A 12,573-nucleotide genomic window follows, 5' to 3' on the forward strand; every position below is an offset into this window, starting at 1 on the left:
TCATCAATCAGCTCGTTTTCATATATTGGTTTGTATGGAGTAATGAAATGCTTCATTGTTTCTGTTAAGCTTTCATCATCAGTGTTTTTAACGTATAATCCATATACTTTTAAATTGTATTTTATGGATCTGTACTCACTCATGCAGTGACGCAATAAATTGATAATATCATTTTTACAATTGTGGAGATAATGTTTTTTATCCCCAATCGGCCGACTAATTATTTCGAATTAAATAAAACTCGGCGCAGAAATAAAATTACGATATGTTCTTTAATGCGTGACATCCAAATTGCAAGTGTGGCTTGCCTGCCCTTTACATTGCCGCTCCGATCGCTAAGCGCAGCTTCGCTCGGCCGACGTCGGTAGGCAGACGCAAAGCGGAGATAGCGAAGAGCGAGCTGGCAGAGAGCGTTTAGCAGGGCAAGCAAGCGCAGAGCTTTAACAAACAAATGAGTGACATAGACATAAGTAACAAACAAAATAAGCGGCTGAGGGCCAAGAATTAGGTGCTATTTGGCAAGCAGCTAATCGGCTGGGTTCTGCTCCGAACATTCACCCCCCGTTGGAAGGCAAAGGCTTTCAACAGATCCATCCTGAAGGGGCAGAACCGCTATTTTTCCAACGGCCCTCTTGAAAAGGCCTTTTTGAGTGCGGATGACGGCTACTCTGATGGTTCCATCTTTTCCTGGGATGACGCTCTCAATGCGGCCAAGCGGCCACCTTAATGGTGGCAGCGTTTCCTCCTTGATCATGACGAGCGCTCCTAGCTTGATGTTTGGAGACGATGACCGCCACTTGCTCCGCTCCTGAAGAATCGAAAGATACGCCGTGCTCCATTTTCTCCAAAACGCCTGCTTCATTTGACACAGCCGCTGCCATCGACTAAGTAGGTTGACCCGGAGATGCGCCACATCTGGCTCGTCGAATGCAGCTTTCGGGGCTCCATTGAGAAAGTGGTTTGGCGTGAGCACATCTAGATCATCGGGACTTTCTGTAATTGCATAAAGCGGACGGGAATTTAACAAAGCAGAGATTTCACAAGCCAAGGTCTGAATTTCATCAAGAGTAAAAATGTAGGTCCCGACGATGCGATGAAAATGATATTTAGCTGCTTTAACAGCCGCCTCCCACAAACCCCCAAAATGAGGTGAGCGAGGGGGGATGAATTTCCAGTCGATTCCACTAGAAACGCAGAGATGTGACACAGCCGACGTATGAGGATCGCTGAGGAACATTTGCCGAAGCTCCAAAAGCTCATTTTTTGCTCCTACAAAATTTGTAGCGTTGTCTGACCAGATGATTCGAGGTTTGGGACGTAGACTTATAAAACGCCTTAATGCTGCCAGAAAGGATTCTGTAGATAGATCCCGAACGACTTCCAAATGAGTTGCTTTGGTGCTAAAGCATACGAAGACAGCGATGTACCATTTGATAGGAGGCCTGCTTCTGACTTCCGACTTGTGATAAAAGGGTCCGCAAAAATCAACGCCCGTTGTGTGGAATGCTGGATTAGTCCTTACGCGATCCGCAGGCAAGTTTCCCATGATATGTTCCCTCAGCACTGGCTTCAAACGAAAGCATCTAACACATTTGCGAATGATTCCCGCAACATATTTGCGTCCACCAATAGGCCAGAATTTTTGCCGAAGCAGTCCGAGCAATCCTTGAGCTCCTGCGTGGAGAAACCTTTCGTGAAAGAAGATAATAATAGAGACAGTGACAGGATGTCCCTTAGGAAGCAGGATCGGGTGCTTCGCGTCGTAGTACAATTCGGCATTTTGGAGGCGGCCTCCAACACGCAGCAATCCAAAGCTATCCAGAAATGGATTCAGTGAGGCCATCGTGCTTTTTGGGGGTAGGGCCTGTTTGCTGGCGAGGGCCCTTATCTCTTCCGAAAATTGTTGCTGCTGTATTGCCCTTGGACGGTTTTCTAAGGGTTAAACTACAAAGAGAGTGAGAGCGCTCTAACTGCGATTGCCCACTCGGAGAACGGCGTCGTTTCATGCTAGGGCGGCGTAACCTCGTTTCCGATCACCATGAAGAGTCTTCGTTTGCGTTTCGACGAAATCACAACGACAATTAGCAGTTGCAGCCGGCCGCGCTTAAACCCGTATTACCCATTACATACATACATACTCTATACGCGATTAAGATTAAAGTTTAAGTTGATTGAAGTCCAAATGAATAAATCTCGAATTGTCTATATCGTGTAGTACATTATTAAACGCAAAGATTCCCCAGAGCATTTCTGCTCAACATTGAAATCTCGTATCGAGGATTTCACAACATTTTTGGTGGCCCATGAGGGGAACCGCGTTTAATTCGTACTATACGCATATGATTCTACCTCGTTCCGCGTTCAGTTAAATGTACAAATAAAATCATATTTTACCGGCTGCAACTGTAAACGGCAAACACAACGCAAACCAACGGTTTATCCAACAGCCGCTATCTCTCGCACGAAGCAGGGACAAAGAAGACCAGACGATAGCTCTGCGCCTGGACAGTAGCACACAACAACAACACAAGCCGACGGTTAGACAGCAGCCTCTCTCTCGTGCAAAGCAGAGACCAAGAGACCAACGAGCGTTCTGTTGCTGCACATCATCTCTAGACACAAGGCCTCAACTCAACGCTCACAGTAGCACAGTTTCTGCTCTCCGCTCGGACAACACCAACAACAACGACTCGCAAGTTCTCTTAAGCTACGCTTTAAGCAAAGAGAAGCACTCCCGAGTACCAGAGTAAGTGTTTCGTTGTGGGTATTTTGTACAAGGTCAAAGAGAGTGCAACTAAGGGTGAGAAAGGTACATACACATATAACAGCAACATGTCAACAGCCGAGTCCCACGACCTCGAAGCCGATCCTCAGGTGGAGATCGACAATCTCAGTGTTATTCAGACAAATCTCATTGCGAGGGTTAATCAAACGGTGCGTAATTTCAGAAAGGATGGCGCAGATCGGAAAACAAAAGCTTATTTTCAAACGCGCTTACAAACTTTGCAACGGTTCTTAGGTGAATTTGAGCAAAATCATCAACGTTTGCTAATACTTCGATGTCCAAGTACGCATAGTTATGTGTCCAGCGAAGTGGCCTTTCGCTTTGATGAAGACTATACAACGGCATTCAGCATCATATCAGAGGCCTACGAAAATGTATGTCCAAGAGCACCACCGGTACAGCAGAATCCGGAGCCAGCAAATCCATCTGTATCATTAGTGCAATTGCCCAAGCTACCTGTACCGACTTTTACAGGCAAGTTTGTGGATTGGCCGGCATTTCACGATGCATTTGTTCAACTCATCCATAACAACCAGAAACTGTCCGACGTCCAAAGGTTTCATTTCCTGAAGCAAGCTCTTCCCTCGGATCGCGACGAGGATATTCAGCAGATGGCGCTTGCGGGAAATAACTATGCAACAGCTTGGAGTCTCGTCCTCAAGCGATACGACAACAAACGGCTGCAGTTTATGTACCATATGAACGGTTTGTATGACTTGCCACAGTTGACAAAGGAGCAGTCTGCTGATATAAAACATATGCTTAATATTGCGACGGTTTGTCTCAATGCTTTCAAGAATCTAGATGTTCAGCATTGGATGGCTCATCATCTCACTTCCAGACTGCCAAGCACGACACTGCAAGCTTGGGAGCTCCATCTCGGTAGCTCTGCCGAACTTGCCACATTTTCTCAGCTACAATCATTTCTCAACGACCGTCTCGTCAGCATCGATGTGTTCGAAAATCGAGGCCACTCCACGACGCGGACACCTGTGCCGCAGCCTGTCAATCAAAGGCACCCTAAGAAGTCAGTTGGCAACGTAACATACAAGGGCAACAGTTTCCACGCCAAGACTGCGGTTGCCGAACACACTCGCTGCCCTCACTGTAGCGACAGTCACAATCTTCGGCATTGCCCGGACCTTTTGTCCAAGGAATGCTTTGCAAGGAAAGCCATCGTCGATCATGCAAAGGCATGCCTCAACTGTCTGAGCCTTTCCCATGCACTTTCAAAATGTACCAGTAAAAGGAACTGCACGCAGTGTGGTCAAAGACACCATACACTGCTGCACTTCCCAACTCCTGCTCAGGTGGCAACACAGCCTCACGCAGCCTCCCATAGCGCTCGTTCCGGTAACTCCTGGCAGTATACAACGAGCGACTCATCTGGCAGGGCTACACCTACGCAACTCTACGCTAGGACCCCACTTCCTACTCAGAGCACTGCACAGCCTCTCCCAGTTGTTCCCAACACTAGTTCCGGTGGTCATCCACAGTCTGCAGCGACCGACTCGTCTGTGAGAACACACTCTGCGCAACTAGTCTCCGCTACGGCAACGCATCACGAACCCAGCACTGTCCTTCTGGCCACTGCCCTGGTCACAATCCACAACCCCCACACTGGCCAATCAGCTGTGGTACGTGCGTTAGTGGATTCAGGCTCGGAAGGAACCCTCATTACAGAGCACACAGTGCAGGCTCTCAACCTCAAGCGGCATCCAATTTCGGCAGAAATTGCTGGAGTTGGGACCACCTCCAAGAACAGGTGTACCTACACTACAGAATTGGCATTAAGTTCTTGTACTTCGCAGTTTTGTACTACCATTGATACTGCGTTTATACTTAAAACGCTTACATCGCAATTACCTTCAAAATCCATCAAATTGCAGCAATGTCCTCATTTGAACGGAATAGAACTCGCCGATCCCAGGTTCTACAAATCACAACGGATTGATCTTCTGCTGGGAGCGGACGTAATCCCACAGATCCTGCTTTCAGATATCCGCAGAGGAAAGGAGAACCAACCAATTGCACAGCACACCCAGCTGGGCTGGATAGTCTTTGGTCGAGCCACTTCCACACGCTCACACGCTGTCACCATTAGATGTCACCACAACAGGCTAGAGAATCTCGTCCAGAAATTCTTCGAAATGGAGCATCTCGGTTCTGCAAAACAGCTCACACCAGAAGAGCGATGGTGCGAGGAGCATTTTAAACGAACTCACATCCGTCAACGAAACGGCAAGTATTTGGTACGGTTACCACTTAAGCGTTTGTTTGACCCTTCGCAGGTGCTAGGCAAATCACGTCAAATCGCGATTAATCGATTCCAAATGCTTCAACGAAGATTCCAAAGGCAGCCGGAGCTGCAAGCCAAATATTCGGAAGTCATGAAGGAGTACTTTCAACTAGGCCAGGTGACCAAAGTAACAACCAAGGAGCAGCAGCATTGCATCGTTAGCAAGGAGAATGGAATCGAGTCCACATGTTGCACCTTGCCTCATCACGCAGTATTTAAAGAGGAAAGTGTCACTACTAAGGTTAGAGTAGTATATGACGCCTCCTGTAAAACGTCAAACGGAAAATCGCTCAATGACGTCCTATGCACCGGACCAGCGCTCCAAAACGATCTAGCCGGCGTGGTCCTGAATTGGCGTTTCCATCGTTTTGTTTTTGCTGCCGACATTCAGAAGATGTATAGATGCATTGACATGAATGCAGAGGAGTCGCAATATCAACGCATCTTTTGGCATGACGAACACAACCAAGTAGCTGAGTATTATCTCAACACAGTTACGTTTGGAACCGCTTCAGCTCCTTACACAGCCATTCGCGTCATACATCAACTGGCGCAGGATGAACGAGACCGATACCCACTCGCGGAAAGGGTCCTTCGACACGAAATATACGTGGACGACGTACAAAGCGGAGCTTCCACTCGCGAAGGAGCATTAGAAATTCAAAATCAATTGATCGGAGCCAACACTAGTTCCGGTGGTCATCCACAGTCTGCAGCGACCGACTCGTCTGTGAGAACACACTCTGCGCAACTAGTCTCCGCTACGGCAACGCATCACGAACCCAGCACTGTCCTTCTGGCCACTGCCCTGGTCACAATCCACAACCCCCACACTGGCCAATCAGCTGTGGTACGTGCGTTAGTGGATTCAGGCTCGGAAGGAACCCTCATTACAGAGCACACAGTGCAGGCTCTCAACCTCAAGCGGCATCCAATTTCGGCAGAAATTGCTGGAGTTGGGACCACCTCCAAGAACAGGTGTACCTACCCTACAGAATTGGCATTAAGTTCTTGTACTTCGCAGTTTTGTACTACCATTGATACTGCGTTTATACTTAAAACGCTTACATCGCAATTACCTTCAAAATCCATCAAATTGCAGCAATGTCCTCATTTGAACGGAATAGAACTCGCCGATCCCAGGTTCTACAAATCACAACGGATTGATCTTCTGCTGGGAGCGGACGTAATCCCACAGATCCTGCTTTCAGATATCCGCAGAGGAAAGGAGAACCAACCAATTGCACAGCACACCCAGCTGGGCTGGATAGTCTTTGGTCGAGCCACTCCCCCACGCTCACACGCTGTCACCATTAGATGTCACCACAACAGGCTAGAGAATCTCGTCCAGAAATTCTTCGAAATGGAGCATCTCGGTTCTGCAAAACAGCTCACACCAGAAGAGCGATGGTGCGAGGAGCATTTTAAACGAACTCACATCCGTCAACGAAACGGCAAGTATTTGGTACGGTTACCACTTAAGCGTTTGTTTGACCCTTCGCAGGTGCTAGGCAAATCACGTCAAATCGCGATTAATCGATTCCAAATGCTTCAACGAAGATTCCAAAGGCAGCCGGAGCTGCAAGCCAAATATTCGGAAGTCATGAAGGAGTACTTTCAACTAGGCCAGGTGACCAAAGTAACAACCAAGGAGCAGCAGCATTGCATCATTAGCAAGGAGAATGGAATCGAGTCCACATGTTGCACCTTGCCTCATCACGCAGTATTTAAAGAGGAAAGTGTCACTACTAAGGTTAGAGTAGTATATGACGCCTCCTGTAAAACGTCAAACGGAAAATCGCTCAATGACGTCCTATGCACCGGACCAGCGCTCCAAAACGATCTAGCCGGCGTGGTCCTGAATTGGCGTTTCCATCGTTTTGTTTTTGCTGCCGACATTCAGAAGATGTATAGATGCATTGACATGAATGCAGAGGATTCGCAATATCAACGCATCTTTTGGCATGACGAACACAACCAAGTAGCTGAGTATTATCTCAACACAGTTACGTTTGGAACCGCTTCAGCTCCTTACACAGCCATTCGCGTCATACATCAACTGGCGCAGGATGAACGAGACCGATACCCACTCGCGGAAAGGGTCCTTCGACACGAAATATACGTGGACGACGTACAAAGCGGAGCTTCCACTCGCGAAGGAGCATTAGAAATTCAAAATCAATTGATCGGAGCCTTACGATCAGCAGGAATGGAGCTTCGAAAGTGGTCTGCGAATGACGCTTCTCTGCTACAAGAAATACCTCCAGACCATTTATCTCATAAGACATTATTAGAGTTTGAGTACCAAGATCCCGTTAAAACCTTAGGCCTCTATTGGCATCCACATCAAGACTATTTTGGGTTCAAGATAAATTTTGAAATCAGTCACGCACATACTAAACGTTCTTTACTTTTCACAGTCGCCCGACTGTACGACCCATTAGGTTTCATCACGCCCTGTGTCATGACCGCGAAGGCGATACTCAAGGACTCATGGATGGCCCGCATCAAACGCAACGATGGCAGCCTAGAACAACTGGACTGGGATGAACCGCTGCCAACCGAACTGCTTGATAGATGGCAGGGATTCATACAGAACTTGCCATATGTCGAGCAAATTCAAGTACCACGATGGCTGCGCTTCAACATCCACGAGCTTGCGTCATTACAGCTACATGTTTTCTGCGATGGATCATCACTGGCGTATGCAGCATGTGCATATATTCGTGCAGAGCTACCAAACGGAATGATTCAAACTCATTTGCTAGCTGCACGCAGTCGAGTCACACCCACGAAACCGATCACAATTCCACGAGTCGAACTTTCGGGTGCGCTGCTGGCAGTTAAACTGGCAAAATGGATCCGGGACCAACTTCGCACTGCAGGACCACCTATGGCAACCTTCTATTGGTCAGATGCTACTATCGTTTTGTTTTGGATAAATGGAGATCCCCACCGATGGCAAACCTTTGTGTCAAATCGCGTTGGACAGATTTTGGAGCATAGTACATCAACTCAGTGGAGACATGTACCTACTGCGGTAAACCCAGCGGACTGCGCAACTCGTGGCTTAACACCACAAGAGTTAGCAGTACATCCATTATGGTGGTCTGGACCATCATGGCTACAGCAGCCGGAAAGCCAATGGCCGGCAAACGGAGTTCCCAGTCAGGACATCGACAGGACTATAATCGAGGAGAAACCGTCAGTTTTGTTCCAAAATGCTGTGCAAGTCTCGGAGGCTCCAGAAGCCTTCATCCAAAACTCGTCCTCATACGACAGGTTAATATCAGTCATGGCATATGTTCTACGGTTTATACATAACATTCAAGCGAAAGGGGACAAGCTGTCTGGACCACTGAGTGTGCAGGAGCTCGACAACGCTTTAATTCATCTCGTTCGCAGCATTCAACAGGAGGTCTACGCGACAGAGATATTGAGGTTGAAGGGAAACAAGGCACTATCGGGCACACACAAGCTGTGTCAATTATCCCCATTTCTAGAGGACCAACAAATTCTACGAGTCAGAGGTCGACTGCGAAATGCAATGCACCTTCCGATAAGCCAGCGACAACCAATGATCATTCCCAATCATCATCATTTTACCGATCTCGTCGTGCGTAATGCCCACCGTCTCGCACTCCACGGCGGCACCGAATTAACGCTGGCCACTATTCGACACAAATTCTGGATAGTCAACGGAAAACAAACTGTCAAACGCATTCTTCGACAATGCGTCCGATGTTTTCGTCACCGACCGAAACCAGCAGCACAATTGATGGCCGATCTTCCCCTACATAGAGTCAATCCGCCAACTCGTGCATTCATCGCCACCGGAGTGGACTATACAGGCGCGTTCGAAATTCAAGCATCCAGATTCCGTGGACACACAAACTACAAGGCGTATATCGCAGTTTTCATCTGTTTGGCTACAAAGGCAATTCATCTTGAAGCGGTCACGGGCTTAACCACCGAACACTTTCTCATGGCCCTACAACGTTTCATCGCGCGTCGGGGCTACTGTCAACACATGTATAGCGACTGCGGCACGAACTTCATTGGTGCCGACCGGGCTCTTCAAACCTGGCAAATACATTTGAAACGAGAGCTACCCACAACTGTAATACCTGCTTTAGCGGCCCGAAACGTCCAATGGCATTTTAATCCACCGCATAGTCCTAATTTCGGAGGCCTTTGGGAGGCAAATGTAAAGTCTGTCAAAACACATCTCTATCGAGCCTTTTCAGGATGTAAAATGACCTACGAACAACTTGCTACCGTGCTAACACAAATTGAAGCCTGTTTAAATTCCAGGCCATTATGTCCACTAAGCGCGGAGCCGGAGGACCTAGCTGTCCTCACCCCGGCACATTTTCTTATTGGAGATTCATTATTAGCACCGCCGGATGTAACGGCAAGGGATGTTCCACTCACACTCCAATTTCTGTAAGGACAGAAAATGATCCGGCAATTTTGGAAACGTTGGAGTTCGGATTGGCTATCACATCTTCAAGCCCGTCCAAAGTGGCGACATGAAACCGACAATCTACAAGTCAGCGATCTAGTAATTGTCAAGGATGACCGACTGTCACCCAACGAGTGGAAACTGGGAAGGATAATAGAAGTTCACCCTGGAGCTGACAGTTTAGTCAGAGTCGCAACTGTTAAAACAGCATCAGGCGTATACAAACGATCGGTCTCTAAACTATGTCGGCTACCGTTGCCACAGACCTCAGAATAATCCTACCACCGTTGCTAGCTCTATTCGACCATACATGTACCATAACGAACACTTTATTTATTCACAGAGCATTCACATGTGACATCCTTTGGTTTCTAATACTGGTCCCAGTATTGGGGCGGCATGGACGGTTTTCTAAGGGTTAAACTACAAAGAGAGTGAGAGCGCTCTAACTGCGATTGCCCACTCGGAGAACGGCGTCGTTTCATGCTAGGGCGGCGTAACCTCGTTTCCGATCACCATGAAGAGTCTTCGTTTGCGTTTCGACGAAATCACAACGACAATTAGCAGTTGCAGCCGGCCGCGCTTAAACCCGTATTACCCATTACATACATACATACTCTATACGCGATTAAGATTAAAGTTTAAGTTGATTGAAGTCCAAATGAATAAATCTCGAATTGTCTATATCGTGTAGTACATTATTAAACGCAAAGATTCCCCAGAGCATTTCTGCTCAACATTGAAATCTCGTATCGAGGATTTCACAACAGCCCTTATGAGCAAATGCGTACCATTTTTGATGTCGATTACGGTAAGTTGACCCTTCGACCGCGCTATGCCTTTGTCCTTGAGAATGTAGAATCGATATATGTAAGCAAAGACGCGCTGCATGGATCCGAATGAGTTTTGAAATTTGCAATCGTACGATACATCCCTTTCGTTTGAAACAACCAATGCTGCATGACGACGTTCTGTTACATCGGTCGGCAATTGCAAGCCTGCAGTCCACTCTGAGCTCTCAAGACGCAAGAATGGTGGTCCAGAGATCCAAAGGCTGCTATCCATTAGTTCAGCGGGCGTGGATCCACGTGATATGATGTCGGCAGGATTCAACTTTGTGGGCACGTGATGCCAAAACGCAAACACAAAACGCGTGCATTTCTAATCTGGCTTGCTGCCGAAGCACGTAACGTGGAAACTTAAAGTTTTTAACCATCGACAACTGCGAAGTCAGCTCAATCCAAGTCGTATGTAGATCCTGGGGCAGGCTTTCGTCCCAATTCAACTTTAGGCTTTCGTTCCATAGCGACTGCATAAATATTTTAGCTTTTGTGATGATGGGAGAGATGAGCCCTAGAGGATCGTAGAACCTAGCTAGTGGAGAGAGGACCGAACGCTTCGATATTGGGCCTGCAGCGGTTCCGACGTGAGCGAAGCTAAACAGAAGATTGTCCGTGGTGGGATCCCAAACTAGACCAAGCGCCTTGGTTACTTCAGTCCCGTCATGAAAGGTAAGGAACTTTTCGCGATCCGCCTCCGATACGCCTTCCAAAGCAGCGGGTTCATTGGAACACCATTTACGTATGGGAAAACATCCTTTCGAAAGTAGCTCCTTTACCTGCTGACGAATCTTGATGACAGAATCAATGCTGTCCCCTCCAGATATGAGATCATCGACATAGAAATCTCTTCGAACAACATCAGCGCCAAGCGGAAAACGCAACTCTTCATCATTTGCCAATTGATGCATAGCACGAATTGCTAAGAAAGCGGCAGGTTTGGTTCCGTAAGTAACAGTCTCCAACTTGAACACCTGAATCTCCTCCTTTGGGTCATTGCGCCATAGGATGCACTGCACGTGCGTATCGGGATGGGAAACGCGTACACAGCGGTACATTTTGCAGATATCGCCACACAAGGCGACTTTAAACGAGGTGGAACGTTGTGAGTTGCTGCGGACACCGCAACTCTACAGTTATACCCGATACTAAGTCAGTATGGCTCTCTCCGGCAGACGCCGCTAATATTGAACGACACGACAAAGAGTGCGTGCGAGATAGACAGAAAATCAGTCTGAGCGTGACGTCGGGGGCTGCGTAGCCACTGCAAGTTGATTTGTTCCTTTTGGCTACAAAAATGATCCGATCTGATCCAGATTCAGAAATCTGATAGATATGGTCATTATCTATGATTCTGCGTTTTTAGTTTTCTCGAATGTGCAATATTGTGGATGCAACAGATTTTCGTCCCTTGTGGGGCCGGAAGGGGGTGGGGTGAAATTCTGAGATATACGTTTTATAGTGAGATCTAACAGAAGTGCGGATACCAAATTTGGTTACTCTAGCCATAATAGTCTCTGAGATTTGTGGATGCCCCAGATTTTCGTCCTTTGCGGGGGCGGAAGGGGTTGTGGCGAAATTTGGACACGAAACGGTCAAGATCCGATATCACAGGAGTGTGGATACCAAATTTGGTTGCTCTGGCTCTTATAGGTTCTGAGGTCCTTGAACTCATATTTTGCAATTGGCAAAACCGACTATGAAACCTGTGTGTTAGAGAGAGACAGAGCGAGAAAGAATGAAATTGTTTTCTTGATTCTGGCTATAATAATTATACGATCTGGTTGAGATTTTACACTCTAGAACATATAGTCATCTTCTACGATTCTGCGTTTTTGGTTTTATCGTATCTTTACAAATGTAGATGCCACAGATTTTCGTCCTTTGTGGGGGCGGAAGTGGGCGGGGCGAAGTTTTGAAATATTTTTGTAGAAGTGACATATCACAGAAGTCTGGATCCAAAACATCGTTGCTCTAGCTCTTATAGTCTTTGAGCACTAGGCGCTGAAGGGGACGGACGGACGGACGGACGGACGGACGGACGGACGGACGGACGGACGGACGGACGGACGGACGGACGGACAGACGGACGGACGGACAGACGGACGGACGGACGGACAGACGGACAGACAGACAGGGCTCAATCGACTCGGCTATTGATGCTGATCAAGAATATATATACTTT

At 47.5% G+C, this 12,573-nt stretch overlaps 1 protein-coding gene across 3 annotated transcripts in view; it reads left to right on the top strand.

The window, feature by feature from the left end:
• LOC117185843 overlaps positions 1-12,573 on the top strand; it is a 113,923-nt gene that overhangs the window by 4,797 nt on the left and 96,553 nt on the right. The window contains exon 5 of one of the 3 annotated variants that reach the window (XR_004474364.1): positions 7,505-7,540. The exons of the other annotated variants lie outside the window; for them this stretch is intronic. The gene's annotated coding sequence lies outside the window, so the exon portion shown is untranslated. Of the gene's footprint in view, positions 1-7,504; positions 7,541-12,573 lie in introns of those variants that run through there. 3 annotated transcript variants of the gene reach the window in all.

Source organism: Drosophila miranda (genome assembly GCF_003369915.1).
Source record: "Drosophila miranda strain MSH22 chromosome Y unlocalized genomic scaffold, D.miranda_PacBio2.1 Contig_Y2_pilon, whole genome shotgun sequence".
Classification (NCBI taxonomy): Eukaryota; Metazoa; Arthropoda; class Insecta; order Diptera; family Drosophilidae; genus Drosophila; species Drosophila miranda.